Raw genomic sequence first — 19,361 nt, forward strand, 5'->3', positions numbered from 1 at the left:
GATCGGAGATGACATGATGATCGATGCAGTCAGATTTATGAAGGTGATACTGGGGAGTGCCCGCACAGAGGTGAGAATAGTACTCCATGTGAGGTCGAATTTACGCCGTATGTAGTTGCAGGTGGCTTGTAGTAAAAAAGAGAAAGAATAAGTTATGTGATGCGTTACGTCTCATATCATTGTCTCTAATTCTAGAAAGATTAGCGGAATCGTCTGCGCAATCGATATCGATATTTCATAAAACCACTGCACTAGTACGAACGACATAATATAATATGGATGAAAAAGCGCAATGTATTTTTCTCCGCGCCGCAGACTTTATGTCGCGACCGGATGACGTAATCATGGACATTCGTGTAAAATGTTGATTCGAAAGACACAAGTTTATTTAAATGCCTATAACGTTGCGGTCAAGGCTGCAATTATACTTTTATGGTTTTATAGTTTATAAAAAAAATAACCTTTCAAGTAAAAACTTGGTTAGCCTTCACAAAAATCTGTAGATGACGTAATTAAATGGCTTTGCATTATTAAAGAAAATATGTTTCATATAGACTCCCAATCATATCTGCCTATTCAAACCAGTAATATTCCGTTTTATGAAAGTCTAAGTCAAATAAACTTATTAGGCTTAAATTAATCGCTTTTGAATAGTCGGTACAATTATTTCAATAAAATTACTGAATTTACGAGCTCAACTTTTTACGATATGTTCGTAAAAAGTTGAGCTCGTGAGAAGAACATACAAGAATCTCAACGGCCACTCTTTTTAATAAAATAGAGTATTTTAGATAGGCTATAGTATACCGACATAAATTATATGGTAAGGTGCTGCATCTGATATATTATGAGTTTTGTTTGAATAAAATAAATTATTTCATAAAAAGTAATAAAGAATTAACTGTATAAAATTATCGAATATTGGATACATCAACCTTTAGAGCTTATTACTAAAAAAGAATTTAGAAAGTTATTACTCAGTTGTCATGGGTGTACGTCTGTCTGTAATGGCGGTGTCTAGGGCATGTAATATTGGATTGAATCGGATTTTGTAAACAATTTTATTTTGAATGAAATTAAGTTGTCACGGTCGGACATGTAACGCACTTTCGGCTAAAGTTGGATTGTAATTGTGAATAGTTTATGAATAAAGAACATCATATCGTATTTATAACATCATGTGGTTGAAGTTATCACTTCAGCTGTCAGGTGGTCCCGCAATACGTTTTTTTGGCTCGAAACAGTAATTTCCTCAGGAAAAACCTAGAAATAATATGACCTATTTATCAGTATACTGCCATGGTAATCGAAAGGGCAGTAAGTCAAAAGTGGCCATTTTTTTTTATTACTGATTTGGAATGTACATCAAACGAGCTTTCTTCCTATCTAGGTTTCATACATCTACGTATATTAGAAATGCATTTTCTTTTTTGATGAATAGCAGTAAGACCGGTAAAATAATTTAGTTAACTAGGTAAAAGAGCAGTATTTCATTGATATACTGCCCTTTTCATTAGTATTCACATATTTCTTAACAAAAGAGCAGTAAATTTCTGACATACTGCTCTTTACGTTAGTATTAACTAAAGTACCAAATGAATTTTACTAGTTTAATCTACAGTATGGAGCTGTACTGCGCTTTAAGATAGTAATTTTATAATGAATGACTCATAATACACATTAATATAAACACAGTATCATCACTCACTGCTTTTATAACATAGCAAAAGATGAAATAATTTAATAGTTTTGTAAATCAGTAGAGCAGTAAGTGGTTGTTACTGCTCTACTAGCTACGTATTAATGATCAAAATATTCGGTCATTTCGCTTCAAGTAGCGCGGTTGAGTGATGGTCGTCTGATTTTATTTTGTTTACGCCTTTTCGTGACGCGTAGTTTTGGCGCCAAGTAGGTATAAGGTGAGTAATTATTGTTTATTTTAAATATTGTAAGGAATCCTTTTATTTAATATGCTTTGTTATGTGAAATAAACAACTTACTTAAATGGAAAATAAAGCTAATTACTATTCCGTTTTGAATAATAATACTTTATATTTGTACCGTTTATACCCAAAAAAATGTAACGATAAATTCACTCATGATGCGGTTGGAAGATACACGATAATTATTTGAACCTTGGTTGGGAAGCACAAGGAGTAATGATAAAGAACCTTACATCCGAAGTCAAGGAAGGTTCAATCAAGAAAAAACGTCAATGAAAGCAACACTTATAAGCGCAATAAAATGTACAAATATTTTTTTCTGACATCTGATAATGAGAAAATCGAAGTGTATATAACGTTTTTTCTGACCACGTTAGGATATAATAAAAAAATGACAAAAGGTAATTAAAAATATTTAACATAACATTAGACAAAAAATAAACACAGTAAGAAAATTTAGAAACCACGTTCTTCAGTATAACCCAGTCATATCACACTATCGAAGAGAACATGCTCCGAGAAGAAGGTATTTGTCGAGCGATGTGACTCTTAAGATTATCTACGAGGATTACAAAGCCAAGTATCCAGACCATAAAATTTCATACGAATTTGTTACAAAACAAATGAATATTTCATTTGTAACTCTTTCTAACTAAGAATGCGAAATTTGTACAGGGTATAAAATGCATAAAGAAGAAACTAAGCACAGTGAGGAAGATATATGTTCAGATCGTGTAAATTGCAATGCCCATCTGAAACATAACGAAAGCTACATTAACAGCAGAGAGGAATATCAAAATGATATGAAAAACCAGGAAAGTAATGAAGAACTAGAATTACTTATTTTTCAGCGGATCTTTATAAGGTAGTGCTGCTTCAACGTAAAGATATGTTCAAAATTGTCTTGTTTACCACTCGTATTATATGCTTCAACGAGAGCTTTGTGCCTTTAAGCAAATTCACAGATAAACAGAAACCGGTCGCTGTTTTGTGGAATGAAGTGATATCGGGACGAAAATAAGAAGATATTGCCTCTGCCATGTGTCAGCCGATATCATCATTTGGTTAAAAAATCTCTACAAAAGCAAAGGAAGGTTTATGATTTTAATGATTATGTCAATTGTGTCGCAACTTGTACGAAAAATGTAACTGTTAAAAAAATGAATGTCACCGACTTCTTCCAGTTTCAAGATAAATCATCTCAGCATGGGCTCCGTAATACTCAGCCCAGGGTATACTTGAAAGACATAGTTGCTGTACAAGTTATCAGAGGGAGTTTAGATATTCATTACAAGATTAACCAACCATAAAGATGAAACATTCCGATCATTAACCTTTTTACAGGTGAAAGTTCTTAAATTAAAAGAAATACCTTATAATGATCACAGAATTATTGAAAGAGGAATTGCTGACGAAAGGAAAAAGCAGATAATTCAAAACTTGTGTCCGTTAATGCCTGTTAATCGTAGATTTTTTTGGGAAAATTTGTTTGTAAATAATGTTGAAAACTTGGCAATCGAGGAAGACGAAGTCGGAGAAAATGAAACACAGTAACTTATAAAGTGATGAATAATATTTTTAATAATGATTTTTTTATTTTCCCTACTATTTACAGACATACTGCTTAAGAAATTCTGAAAAGACCTTACTTATAATACTCTAAAAAGCAGTAACGTTCTATACTCCATAGTGAAATGGTCAAAATATAATTAAAAATCTAAGGTAAAGGGCAGTATAATGCTTCTTTACTGCTGTTTTAAGTAGTAATTTAAATTTATTATTTTGGATTCTTTAAGCAATATAGCAGTATGAAATAATACTAAGCAAGAGTGCAGTATCTATGGCAGTTACTGCCCTCTTACCTACATATTGATTAAAATAAGTTAAGAATATGGTAATGAAGACACGATTTGTGATGTTTTAGAATAACCCTATTAAAAATGTTAAAACAATGTTTTTCTTCTGTAAAGAACACATTTTTTCCTTTCTTTTGACATGTATAACATAAAAATCGAGTGTATAATTTTGTCACAAACGCTTAAATTGTGACAAATACTTTGCGCGCTGTTTTCTCGAAACCGCCTTTTCTGACTTACTGCCCTCTCGATTACCAAGGCAGTATAAGTCCCGTCAAAATAGTACAATTAATCATTTTGAGGATAAGTCTCAACAAACAGAAATGGTATTCTGGTATGAAAACCGTGTACAACGTGTATGAGTTTAGTAAAATGCTGCTATATTGGTATTACAAACACTTCAATAATATTTATGTAAATATATGTACAGATTATAATCTCAAGTCACGAAAACAAACGAACATCGTAAAGAGAATTGTTGGCGTGTGGATGGTATTTGGATTGTTGTCCTTGAACAGAGAATAACACTTACATCGTTGCATGTCAATCTATTGTAAATATTGACGTGCATGAATTTCAAGGCCCGTCCGCTTTTGATTTTGAATGCAGTCGATCGACTCTTTATGATTCTAGATTTTGACGACACCGTTACTAGGGAGGTAATGAACCCTAGTGGGATCGGAAGCATACAGTCCAGAAATCTAGTCTCTAGTAGTAATCTAGATATATTAAATCTATCCATTGAGAGATTTTTTTGTAGAAATAAACATGTTAACTGTTGCCTCTCGATAAATTCTTGACAACATAATGTATGTAGGTACATCTCAATGGCAAAGATTCTAGAAACTGTGAACGTAATGCTAACACTAGGAACAAACATAATATCCTAAACTTATTATCCCTACATTCGGTTAAGTCGAGTTAGTAAGTCTTTTGTTGGGCGATATATGTATATACTTTTACAGCTTGGTCCTAGAAAATGTACAAAACAAGGCTAAAATTGTAAAAGGTATATACAGTTTTATTGAGAAAAAGATGAAGCCTGTTGAGTTTCTAGATCAGGCGTTGTCAACCTATTGGTTTAAACGGCACACTCTTTGTTCATCAAAGTTTCACGGCACACCAGTTAAAAATTGGCCAAATGCGAGTCAGCATATGCAGAGAGAGCCCGCATTTTAACGGAATGCCAAAGAGTCAAAGCCTATATTAAACAATTCGTCGTATGGGTAGGAACTGGTAGTATAGGGAATGTTCGTTCAAATGTCAGAGCACTACTCCACACCAGACCAAACTTGTGTCTTATAGATGACCTGACAGGCGGTGACCTGATGTACTTTCTCGTCTTTCAAAACATCCCTTTCAGCTGACTACCGAAGTGAACGCTTCCACTTCTTTGTGTAAAAATTAAAAAATGCTTTTCTGTTAATTCATAAAGAAACCCACGAAAAGGCCATTTCCAGTGTGATACTTACTCCAAGGCGATATATGTGAACAGTGTAAAAGCCGTTATCGTAGTTTTATTGAAAAATTACTGTCTGGCTAAGTTTCTCAACAAAACTGTTTCCATTAAAAGTTGGAACGTTCGCCGGCGAAAGTTTTTCGTACCGTCAATTTTACGATGATATTGAAAAACGTTAAAGCGTGATTTATAATGGTTTGAATTTCGAAATATAAGAATATTATACGAAGTAGCAATAAAATTATTACAAAGTACATACCGAGCACGCCCGATATAAATCATTTTAATTCTTAAAAACTTTACGGCTGTTATTAATAAACGCGACATAAAGTTATTCCAAATTTAAAACTTTTTGTATTTATCTTTTTTGTAACTTCACATTGCGTTTAGTAAAAAGACGATACGGGGTTTTGTCCAATCCTAAAATACTCTTCCAGGGCTAAAACACTTTTTCCAAAATCGGTCAACCCTTTTCAGAAATTGGCCGGAAGAAACGTAGACAGGCGGAAAAATATTTAATGATTTGGATTTTTGGTATTGACCCGCGTAAAGTAGAGTAGTATAGAGATATATAATATATATACATACGTACCGTATGTTCAATAAAAGTTCTTTTTTGACATTACACATACAATTTAATATTTATAATCATTTATGGCTGGTAGACATGATATCTCCGAAACGTCTACAAAGAAAAAATCCAATCAAGTGCGAGTTACCTCGAACACGAAGCGTTCCGTGCCATTTACGGAACATTTAAAAAACTTTCTTGAAATTTTAGTATATCAGTTTATTTTTTTTTTAATTTTATTTTATTTCATAGTTTTTTAATGTATATAAAGCTCGAAATAGTATAAAATTTAACTTCACAATCATTACAATAAATGTATACATAATTACACAAATTTAAATCTATATATCTACTCCACCCTCCGCAGTATTGTATTCTTTATGTATATACAAAAATTTATCACACCATGGTTTTTGGAGGTTAGGGTAGTAAAAAAAACTAGAATAACACTTTTGTGTTTTAATTTCTAATAATCAAAATTTTACTAGAGGTTTCTACGGAGTCATTTAATTTGATACAAAAAAAGATTGAAGGAATACACACGCAATGATTCGACGAAAAAAGTATAGAGACGCATTTTTATTATGTTTTCAAAAATATTTAAATTATTAATAACCACTATTTTAGATAACACCCTGAGTAATGCATATTTTTGTTGGGAATCGATTTAACAAAGCTTGGTAACAAATGCATGCCGGTATTCTATTAAGCAAAAGTTGTGTTGTTAAGGTTGTTAACCCCTGTTCGACATAAGTTTTATGATTTATTTATCAAACTAGCAATAGCCTCATACTATGGACGCCAGACAACGATCTGTTTATTGCCATAATATATATATGTATTCTTAAATATACTTCTGTCCGAACTATACATATATACGTTAACTAGCCGTTCCCGCCCGCTTCTGTAGGCGAATTTTAAAAGGAAATAAATTAAATTTTATTCATCTTATAGTACAAATACAATAAAAAAATAGCCATAATCCATCTAGGATAAATTTCGCATCGAATGGTGGCAGTTTCATGTCGATACGATAAGTGGTTTAGGCGTGAAAGAGCCTCAAACAAAGACCATTTTCATTTTATATATATACGTGGGTAACACTAAAAATGTTTAGAACTGGCTAGTTAGAAAACATTGCTAATGAAAACTTTTTTTTTATTTTCAATTTTAAAACAGAAGATGCGGTGAAAGCGTACGAAAATGCCATAGAAGAGACCCCTAAGGAAGAATGGGCCCACTGCTTTTATCAGTGGTTCCATCGAATGCGACAATGTGTAGAGAGGAACGGAGATTACTTTGAAAAACAATAAAAGTATTGGCAACTTTCTACATTAAGCCGTTTATCATTTTCTAAACATTTTCAGTGTTACCTAGGTATTTAGATAGAAGATAGATATTCATAATACAAACGTTAGTCACTCTTCGAACCCGGGACCCTAGCGTCTAATGGTCGTTTAAAACAAAGAAACAGTTATATGCAACCTATACTAATAAAACATAACGGTACAATTAGCATGACATATTAACATAGAATCAGTAAATTTACTAGTATTTACTGATTCTATTAACAATGCGGACTGTAAAGCAAGCGAAACGACACGAACAATTAACAATATGTAGCTTAGATCATTTATACGTCTGGATAGACTATGGCAGCTGTGAAAACGTCGAAAAAAAATAGACTTCAGAACTAACGTCTATTTTGAGCAATTCACGCGCACTAACACAAAGTGTCATACAAATCGCGATTGTAAGATGTAGCTTGTCACGCACACAAAACTAATATGGCCCTGGCTCGTTTTTATAGGTAGACAACCTATAACAGCAAGAGACTATTTAGACGTAAACATTATCTAATATATGTAGTATATTTCAGCAATAAGACGTCTTATTATACATTGACTAGAATCAGCTTTCTTAAGGCGCGTACACTTTAAAGGACCGTAACGCCCCTGTGATTCCTATGGTGTGCAAGAGAATGTAGATCACTTTAAGTGAGCCATACGATCGTTTGTACTCTTTTTAAAAATGAAATAGAAACTATTTTATATCCTACAAAGGTCATCATTGATCAATAACTTAGAATAAACGATGACGTAATGTTCGTATTAGGCTCACAGCGCCGTGTTGTTTTAAATGTGTACTTACCTATTTCGTGTGTTGATGTATTCTGAGCCCCACGCCCACCTACATAGGTGATATTCACTCGACTGAGCATCATTTACGAAACTTGGTGCCGAAACCCCAAAAAATATCGTGAGCATGTGAATTTAGATTCTAAATCTACCGTCATTTTTTTATAAAGATATTAGAAAAAATTACAGACAATAAAAAAATCGTGACTTCAACGAGTTCCAAACGAAATTTTAGAAAGAAATTTAGAATGTATTGACACACTTTTACACAAATTATATTGCTACAAACTAGGCATTGTATATGGTTGGCTCAGTTGGTAAGAGCCCTCGGACGGAAACCGAGAGGCGCGGGTTCGAGTCTCGCCTCGTCCATGAATTCTCTCCGAAACAAAAATCCATCTCCATCATATTAATGTCTGCATCTACTGAGATTTAACCCCGGGACCTTCAGGTCAGTATAGACAGTGTGACTATCCACTGGGCTAACTAAGCAAACACTATGTAGAATTTATTACCAATAATTTTTCTCTTAAGTAGGCTAACCTCCAAGGCTGCGCATGATGTCATCTGAAGGTATATCACTGTCGCTAACGCTCAAAATTAAAGTCAAATCATTTTCTTTTTAAATTCAAATTCGATTTTTCAACAGACTTTAGTGAATAATTTCAAAAACAAATATAATGTCTAAATCATTTATAACAGAAAATATTCTCATGAACAAGAAACAACAACAAAGAAACAATTTTAAGCGATTTATTTTGCATTAATTATATTCGATTTATTTAGGACGCCGCCATTTTGACAAAGCTACACACACAAATTGAGAGGTAATCTAGGAAGAACATAATTTCAAGACTAAAGTAGTCATAAAAAGTAACATATCAATGTTCGCTTAACTATATCAAAATATCATAGCTACTAGGTACTTGTAAATAGGTCAATGTTTAGAAAACCTACGCGACTTGTTCAAAGACGCACAGTTTGTTTGCAACCTCGATACATACCTAATACAGATAGCTAAGTCAGCATTACATGTATTTAAGTCAAGCAAGTGTGTTCAAGTTGGCCTTACAACTTAGATAAGCCCAAGAAATGTATGGATATTAAAGTTGTAATTAAATTTAGTAGCTATATAATACTATCTTCAAAGTACTATCTTCTCGCCTCAATAGGGCTACTGGGAATCCAAGCGCTGTCAGCTATTTTGGTCAACGGATCAGTCTAGCTATCCAACTTGGAAATACTGCCAGTATTCTTGGTACGCTTCCCCGTAATGATAGTTTTAATTTCATTTAATCATAGTATTGTATTTATAATTATAAGTAGCTATTGTTCTAACTTCTAGATATATTTTATTTCTTTATATTTATAGAAATTAAATGAACAAAGATTTATACGAGAATAATGAAAATATTGTTTCAAAATGATAATAAATAATATATAGTTAATAATAATACACGGAAATTGGAATACACAAATTGTACATTGATATAACTGCTATTATGTATTATTTACCAGTGGCAGGCTCCTTTGCACAGGATGCCGGCTAGATTTAGCTTAGCTTTTTGTACCGTGAAGAAGTAATGTGTTTCGGTCTGAAGGGCGCCGTAGCTAGTGAAATTACTCGGCAAATGAGACTTAACATCTTATGTCTCAAGGTGACGAGCGCAATTTTTGGGTTTCTCAAGAATCCTGAGCGGCACAGCACTGTAATGGGCAGGGCGTATCAATTACCATCAGCTGAACGTCCTGCTCGTCTCGCCTACACTCTCATACAAAAAAAGTGGGACTAGTAGAATTTATATATCGTTGTATTCTAAAAAAAATAAAAAAAGTAGTTTAAGATGGCGGCCTCTTAAAGATCGTCAAATTATTTTATTTTATTGGCAGACCACCTGCTGATAGGTCTAGTTTATAAAATAATACTTAGAATATATAATTACTGGGCTAATGATACGACTTGTTTCTCCAAGTTACGAGCGCAGTTATGATGCCGCTCAGAATTTTGGTTTCACTGAAGAACCAATAAAAATAAGGCAAGTTTATCACGTATCAATATTTGAAATCAGAGAAGGGCGAACACTTTCTCATTTATAATAACGTCGGGATAAGTAGATCTAAACGAAGTGAAAGTCACCAAATCTAGACCGTGCTCTACTCGGGTAGTACAGGAAACTCTAGACGTCTGATAAAACTATCTCAAACCACATCTGTCAATTCTAATTTAGTGCCACAGCTGTAGAAATTCACAATTTCTATTTGATGCAGGTTTATATTTAATTTATTGTGTAGTATTCATTGTTATTATGATACAATATATAAGACTTAAGTGGTGATGAAAGTACAAGATACGTCTCTACTCAACGCCAAGTGATCGAACCGTTCACATATTAATTAATCTTTGACGATTCCTACAGCGGCATTGCACGCGGTCAAATGGTTCTAGCTAGTAAAAATACTCCATAATTGGTCGGACAGCGTTCATAATTTCTAACTATTATAATATGGCAAATATCAAAAATCAAATGTGATTCGTTTGATGCCTACCAGTGGGAAGATCCTTTGCACCGGATGCGGGCTAGATTATGGGTACCACAACGGCGCCTATTTCTGCCGTGAATCAGTAATGTGTAAGCATTACCGTGTTTCGGTCTGAAGGGCGCCGTAGCTAGTGAAGTTACTGGGCAAATGTGACTTAACGGAGAGAGCGCGCGATTGTAGTTCCGCTCTTTTTTGGGTTTTTTCAAGAATCCTGAGCGGCACTGCATTTTAATGGGCAGGACGTATCAATTACCATCAGTTGAACGTCCTGCTCGTTTCGTCACTTATTTTCATAAAAAAACTTAAATATAGAGGCTTAATTAGTACCTACCGCAACATTAAGTTAGCGATGTAACCTTTTGATTCCTAAGTAAAAATATGAAAATGAAGTAAGTAAAGTATTTATTGTGTTGGTAAAAATCGGCCATTGCAAACGAAACTCATTCATTATTCCTATCGATATGATATTAACGTAGCTTTGCATATATGCAAACGATATTCAGTTAAAGCTTTTTAGCAATGAAACCACAAACGTATTAAAGAATTGTAATAGGATCGAAGTGATCATTTGATGTTGTGATAAAAATACTATTTTTGCAGGAAAACGTAGAGATACTATACTATATACTTTAATATCTAAATATAGGAATACATGGAGGAGCTATTGGTAAAGGGCTCCTGTTTCCGCAATTAGACCGCTTAATTGGGTCAATTTTGCATGCAGTGTTGGCCAGTCATTCCAACCAGCCCAGCTCTCCTTCCAGAAGTTCAGAACACTCCTGGGGTGTTCGCAGACTTCCTGGAGCGACCTTGTATTTACTAAGGTTTGTGCCCGTTGGTTGGCCATCCCAGCACATTCCAGGATTACATGAGTGACCGTTTCATCTTCGGTTAGACAGCCTCTGCACCTAGGACTGTCCGTAACGCCGATTGTAAATAGGTGCTTGTTCAGAGATGTGTGACCCGTTAGGGTACATGGAGGAGCTATTCCTAGTTGAGCTATTAAAAATGACACGAAGCTAGCTTACAACAGCAGAAATAAAACACAGCAGAACAGAAAAAAAAGAATAGTTTTGTCACACACTTTTTTTAGTAAGAGAGTTTCTATTACCGCTTACATACACCTTTTTTTTAACTAAGTAACATGAAGAGCGAGTTTCTAAACGTAATATTACTATACGTTTAGAACCTCAGAATAATATTTAACAGCTAGATAATTATTACACATTTCTAATGGAAATTTTATTTAAAGCTTTATTTCAATGGTATTCCATTTTTACCCATGTAACACATAAGAATCAGTTTATTTAGGAATTTTGCCTTTTATATTATTGAATAATTCATTAAGTACTCTCGTACCGAATGAATAAAACATGACGGGCTTAAATATGCTGAATTGTGATTTGATTGAGTAGGTCATTAGAGGCGTTACTGTGGTGGGATGTGGTGAGATCACGAAGTGAGTGGGAAGTCTTACAATAAATAAGACAGGTATTTGTAAGGCTAGGGAGCGGTTATAAGAGCCAACGCTCGAAATAAAAGACGAGAGAGAAAACACAAATTTCAAGAGAACCCTTCGTATCTGACTTCTAGTAAACTTATCCAAATGTTGTGATTTTGATTAAGTGTAAATTCCGCAAATTTATGTAATTAATTAATTCGACACACGTGTTTCGCCTCTATACGAGGCAGCCTCAGGGGATGTTGACTCGCCAAATTCTGGCACGAGACTTAACTTTGAGTCTTTGCTTATCATTATAGATTTCCGCAAACCTAACGCCAAATTTTTTTATGCAAAAGAGGACAGATACCTGAACAAAAACTAAATAAAAATGAATAAATTAAATAAATCATAATAATAATATATAATAATCATTATTAATAATGCTTATTTAATAAATTTTCTAGTAAACTTGTTAAAGGCTGTACCCATATCGTATCGTTCTGTAGACATGTTAACATGGGGCAGTCATAAATAATATTTTAAGAACTCTCGCTTCATTTAATTGACAGAAGTCTTTTATCGATAAGAAACAGAATTGACTGTCGAAAGAGTTTTTGTTTTATTACTTATTTTGATGATCGCGATCAATAGACCGTCATTGATCGCGATGATACGGATTGAGACTTAGGCAGCTTTTGAACCGAAAAATAATAATATATTTATTTATATTAAAATTGTAAATGATTGAATAACAGATACTAATAATTGCAAAGTATTACACATTTTAGCTTAATATTCCTAGCCTTTCCGTTCCGGGAAACTGATCGCGAGGTATGCCTCAGATCGGCGTAATTTTGGCGCTCGCGCAGCGTTCTGTCAATGCGTACATATAGCAATAGATTGCTTATAATTAGGATTTGAGTGAATGTATCAGAAAGCTATTGAAACAAGCTATAAGACCATGCAAATAAACTATCTTATAAACAAAATAAGGGTCAGAACTTGGTGAGGGAATAGTGTGCCGTACGGCACACTTGGTTTTGGTGTAGGTATCTGAAAAATGTAGTGCCCTGGGGCACTGTCGATTTGAGAAGGCTAGTATACAGTATGGTTCATGAAGTCGTGTGCTTGAGCTATTGTTTGTACATCGAAATCAATAAATAGTTTTCGATGTCATAAAAATATTATTACGATAGAAGAACCTGATTAAGAACCGATATAGAAAATAGTTGTTAAATCAAGCCTGTATATGAAACTTACAAACGCAAAATGCGAATGGAATTGATTAGTTTCAGAGCTATTAGAATTCCAACGTTTGATAACAGCTTTTCTTGTGGTAATGTGCTTCATAAAGACTCACATTCTCGAACATAATTAAGATTAGCGATTGTTTTGTTTTTCATGATTGCATTATCGCTGTCGCGATAAGTTGAGACCCGAATAGCATGCTGCTCTTAACTTATTACTTACTATTTGTATTTCCCGGCGGATGGTTTTATAGTCCGTACGTGTTAATTATCAAATGGTTAAAGTTTTCCACGTCAGCATCTTTAAGTAGTATAGATAAATAAATAGATGGGAAAAAGCATTGCGTTCGCTAATATGTTAATTACCCTTTTGTCTCCCCGAGGATATATGTATTTGATTGATAAAATTTCATCGCACAGTTATATGTTATTTATGACATATATATGTCATTAATCAATTTAATCATAGCATTTTAATCGCTGTACGTATATACGTAATGCTAAAATGTATTTATTACAGTAACATAAATAACTGAATTAGAAACATCCTGTAAATTGGCAAGCTTTGTGAGTCAGGCAGTCAGCAATAATATGGAAACCAGTCTTTTGTTAACGGAATAATAAAGGAAGAAACTTCTCCACAATACGACAGTGCAGCAAGGCCAAGGGCAGGCCAGTGATAAGTAAGACATGGAAGGTTAAGGCTAACTACACGCGCCATATGGCAGGCGTCGTCGACCGTGCCAGCTTCTTGATCGTTTTAGGAAGTCGAACTATAAAGAACGCGCACTCTTATCTACATTTTTAGGAGTTTCATTTCCTTTTTATTAACGAAAACATTTGTAGAGCAGTATACATTTGGATTTTGCAATATCTTAATCCGTAGAAACTTAGAAACTATAATACCCATAGCGTTTTCGTTTCATTTGTAAGTCAGGCTTTAGTTACCTGTTTCCTGCCGCCGAATTCCACCTTCGCACGACACGCCACAAGTTAGGATATCATTATCATCCCCACCGTCTGGATGTGCAGTACCTTTACTGCGGTTTTTAATTGATACAACATAAAAAGCGCGGACACCTTCCGTAAAGGCCGGCAACGCTCCTGTGATTCATCTGGTGTTACAAGAGAGTGTGGTTGGCGGTGATCACTTAACATCAGATGACCTGTACGCTCATTTGTCCTCCTTTTCCATAATAAGATCAATTAAAAAAGAGAACAAATCGCTGTGTCGTGCTAAGTAATGTGTAAAGTTTATTTGTTCGAGTAGGACGTTCATTAATTACATTTTTAAGTATTGTATTAATTAAAATATTTAACTCCAAAAGAAGTAAGTCGCTATCCTTTGTGAACAATTCGCAGAACAAATATAATTACATTTAATTCGTTATTATTTACCAATTTAATTAAACAACATTGAACTGAAATTCCGCCATATCGCCTTCAACTTCCACTTTTGCGATACAAGGCTGATAAATAAATACAAAACGCTTCGAATGACTAATAGAATTGTCTGTACGATTATGGTCTTTACATTTATTGACACTCCATATATGGTAACCAGAAATATGGCAGAATCGTAATAATAATTGAATAGGGTCCTATAGTTTATTTAAGATATATGACAACGTATTCTACGTCAAAGATATCTAATATCTATAAACGAGCAATTCTTGTATATATATATATATATATATATATATATATCTCGGAAACGGCTTCAGCGATTTTGATAAAATTTAGTATACGGGGGATTTCAAAAATGTAGTTAAATCCGTGTTTTAATGAGAAACAGCTACAATAACATTACAATACAAAGGTAAATTTCGCCACTATATACAATACTATAATAGCTCAGATGGGACATTGGGTGATCTAGAAAGCAGAAGACCCCGGTTCTAATCCAGATGTCCGTTTAGTTTTTTTTTTTGTTCAAGTTTTGTACATTCTTAAAAATCCGAGCAAGGTCCGGTTGTCCGGATATTATTTATTTTAGCCAACAAAAATCTACCATTTTGCTAGACTTTAAAATAATAACAGCTGATAATGTGTTAAGAGTTGCTTATGATCTTCAATACATCTTCTTTTAAATTAATTAATTAAGAAAGTATAGAAAAACGATGTAAAAAAATGTCTGTTTTGTCATCTTAGCTAAACTTTGCCGTCCAATTGAATGCATTGAATAAATAAATAATACGCACATAAGTAAACATTTAATTATATTGTTTCACTTATGTCTTTTATGTATATGTATAATTTATGTACAAGGCATCTTATATCATTATTATGAAAAATTATATTGCTACATAGACAATTACAAATGACAAAATTGTAGATAATTTCCATAATAGGTTTAGTAAATTTCACGGTATTTCAGTTATGATCAAAGCAAAAACCTTTAGAATCACAAGCTTTTTGAACAGATCAAATGTCAATTTAGAATAATTCGTACTTATCTTAATATATTATATTAATTACGTGACACGTTGTTTGTCCGCGATGGACTCCTAAACTAATGAACGGATTTAAATGGGAACTACTCCATGGAGTGCAGTTTGGTCCAATTTGAGAGATAGGATAGTTTTTATTTCGATTTGGAACCCATAATTATTTTTATTTCCAATATTTGTTTTGTATGGACATATTTTCTATGAGAGAATTTAGTGACGTACGGTTTTTTTTTATGGAATAGGAGGACAAACGAGCGTACGGGTCACCTGTTGTTAAGTGATCTCCGCCGCCCACAATCTCTTGCAACACCAGAGGAATCACAGGAGCGTTGCCGGCCTTTAAGGAAGGTGTACGCGCTTTTTTTGAAGGTCATGCGCGGTTCTGTGCCCTCCCCAGAATACGAAAGGCAGCCCGAGCTAGAGTGCTCGGGGAGGGATTCTCCGGGTCTGGTAGAGCAAGTACCCTCCTGGGGTAATTTCTTTCTCTCATATTTTGTTGGAGGGAGGGGGTTTGACAGTTCCGCTGTGAAACAATTTCAGTATAACAAGAGGGAGCACATTTTATAAACTAATTGATGTTTTGAAATCTTATAGGCAAATTCCTATAAAAAAGTTTTTTTTTTAATTATCTACAGAACAACGTCTGTCGGGTCAGCAAGTTTAATATATTTTATTATCAAGATGTGAGCAGCCGTATGAAACACACTCTAATACAAATTAGTAGACGCGCCATGTTTCTAACATCACCCAGTAATGTGGGGAGCATAAATGTATGAATAGGGGATTTATTTTGTTGGAGGGTCGACGGCTACAAATTACATTGAGTCATATAATTGTATAAGTGTATGTTCACAGTAGGTATGTGATTTATTTATGTCTAATTCCAAATGGGTTATTTGTCCGAAAGTCCGACATTTTTTTTATATTATACTAGTTGACTCGACAGACGTTGTTCTGTACATAATAAATAAAATAATGTTTTTTATTAATTTGTCAATAATATATCATAACATCAAGAATTATTTCGTAAAATATGCTCCCTGCTGTTATAATGAAATTGTTTCACAGCAGAACTGTTAAACCGTGCGTCAATAAACTCTCTCATAGAAATTATGTATGGACACGTCAAAGGAAAAACAAATTTGTTGTTTTTATTTAATTTAGCAGCATTTTCCTATTTATTCACCTTTTAAACCTTCTCTGGACTTCCACAAATAATTCAAGACCAAAATTAGCCAAATCGGTCCAGCCGTTCTCGAGTTTTAGCGAGACTAACGAACAGCAATTCATTTTTATATATATATAGATTTAAATTCATTTTTTTACTATATAGTGATGTGATCTGTTTGTTTCTTTAATAAATAAATAGAAAAGGTATTAATGCTTAAAAGACTACTTAATAAGTATCAAAGAGTAATTTATGACTTTTTGAGAATATTTTTACTGATTTTTTCGTAGAACATAATATAAAAAGCACGTTTTGCGTATGTAAAAAACGAAAGTACGTTATAAATAATAATTACACAAATTACATTTGATAACAAGATTTATGAACGATGCGGGACCCGAGTTCTCGCCTTCCGTGCGAGCGCTCTTCCACTGAGCCAATCGTTCGAGTGACGAATAATTTTGTATGTGTTGTTGAACTCTCAGGTTGCGGCTTCATAGCCAAATTTGCATATTTGGAAATTGACTTAAGATGTCGCTCTTTCAAATCTAAACAATTTGTTTTTTTTAAAGTAAAGTATAAAGTAATTACACAAATTAAATTTGAAAACAACCAATAAATAGTTTGGAATTTGAATGCACTATACGTTCTGGTATTGGATGCCATGATAATTGGGTCTATAAGTCCCGCGGGAACCATGAATTTTTCCGGGATAAATAATGGAGCCTATGTCCTTTCCCCAAGCTTTAGTCTCTCGCTGTAATAAATTTCATCAAAATCGGTTCACTAGCGCCGGCGTAAAAGCGTAAACAAACATTCACATTTATAATATTAGTAGGGATGTTACTAAAAATGTTCAAGCTACATCAGGTTCATCCTTCTCAATTCTTACATCAGGTCAAGATGATACGTAACAAAAGAATTAACATAAAGATGTCAACGAAAACTGCTTCTAAAGTAAACTTTGTATAATAAAAATGGAAAATAGCAATAAAATGCAACTCAGAACAAAAGAATTATTTAACAGAACGTTTGCACTGAAGTTTACGATTATTATAACATTACTTCTAAGCGATTTGACGCGGCGTTACGTTACAATCTGTTTATTTTCCTTATTCATAATCCCCCTTATTCATAATAGTCTGCTAACTTAAAGCATTGCTAATTCTCACTCTGTCTTCTTCTATTGACCTAAGTCAGAATGAGAAAAAACACTCCTAAGCGGCTGTTTAAAGTTAGCGGACCATTATGAATAAGGGGGAATGTATTTTTCTCCTCAATAACTATAGTACTCGTGATGTTTAATAGAAATAGCAACTGAATACATTATATTTTTGTTTTTTTTTTATGGATCAGAAGGCAAGTGAGCATTGCCGTACGTACGGCGTGATGTGTAACAATACAGATTTCATTATAGTCGAGTACCTGTATAGCCGAGTGGTTAGCGATCCTACCTACTAAGCTAGAGGTCCCGGGTTCGAATCCCGGTAGGTGCAAGCATTTATATGATGAATATGGATGTTTGTTTCCGAGTGATGGATGTTTATATGAATTTATGTATGTTTAAGTAAGTATATTGTATTAAATATATAATTGTGTTGTAACCCATAACACAGGCTATATGTGCTTAACTTGGGGCAAGATAATTTGTGTAAAAAGTGTGTCAATATTATTATTATTATATTATACAAATTAAACCCATTCTTTTTTGTTATTTTTTTAAGACGAATGTTAAGATTTTAAATAGATATTAGTATTATACATTAAATACAAACAATCTTGTAATATTTCAATTATCAAGAAACGGGTTCATCACTGAACACAAGTTCTGAACAACTTTCTAGTAATGTCTACGGTGTTTACATATTTTTGTACACAGAGAACTCCTTAGTGATAATATATCGTAAAGAATTTTCAGAATATGCCAAGTATTTTTTGAGTTTATTCGTTAATAACACAATTTTTTTAATATTAGTGTAGACAAGTATAGTGTTCCTCTCCCAAACTTAGACAAACCTGAACCCTTCCTTGAAAAGAGGGCTTTTATGTCCGGATAAACGTTATCTAACAAACCAAATAATATAACTGATTAAGTTTAAAATATTAGTTATAACGTTTTAAATCATTAGTTCTCTATAGGCAATATATAAGTACCCAGCACCACCAGTGGGACGCTCCTTTACACAAGATGCCGGCTAGATTATGGATTAACGTGACCTATTTCTTCCGTGAAGCAGTAATGTGTAAGCATTACTGTGTCAGTCTGAAGAGCGCCGTAGCTAGTGGAATTACTGAGCAAATGAGACTTAACATCTTATGTCTCAAGCAGCGCAGTTGAGTGCCGCTCAAAATTTTTGGGGGTTTTCAGGAATCCTGAGCGGCACTGCACTGTTATGGGGAGGGCGTATCAATTACCATCAGCTGAACGTCTTCTAATACATAAAATTCTCGTAATAGTGTTAAAAATTGAACTCCACCGAAACGGCTTGACCGATTCTTATGAAATTTTGAGTGCATATTGGGTAGGTTTGAGAACCGGACATC

At 33.8% G+C, this 19,361-nt stretch overlaps 1 protein-coding gene across 3 annotated transcripts in view; it reads right to left on the minus strand.

Moving 5' to 3' along the window:
* Window positions 1–19,361, minus strand: part of LOC126972956 (four and a half LIM domains protein 2-like) — a 149,071-nt gene that overhangs the window by 3,030 nt on the left and 126,680 nt on the right. The gene's annotated exons all lie outside the window — the stretch shown is intronic.

This window comes from Leptidea sinapis, chromosome 28 (genome assembly GCF_905404315.1).
Source record: "Leptidea sinapis chromosome 28, ilLepSina1.1, whole genome shotgun sequence".
Taxonomy (NCBI): domain Eukaryota; kingdom Metazoa; phylum Arthropoda; class Insecta; order Lepidoptera; family Pieridae; genus Leptidea; species Leptidea sinapis.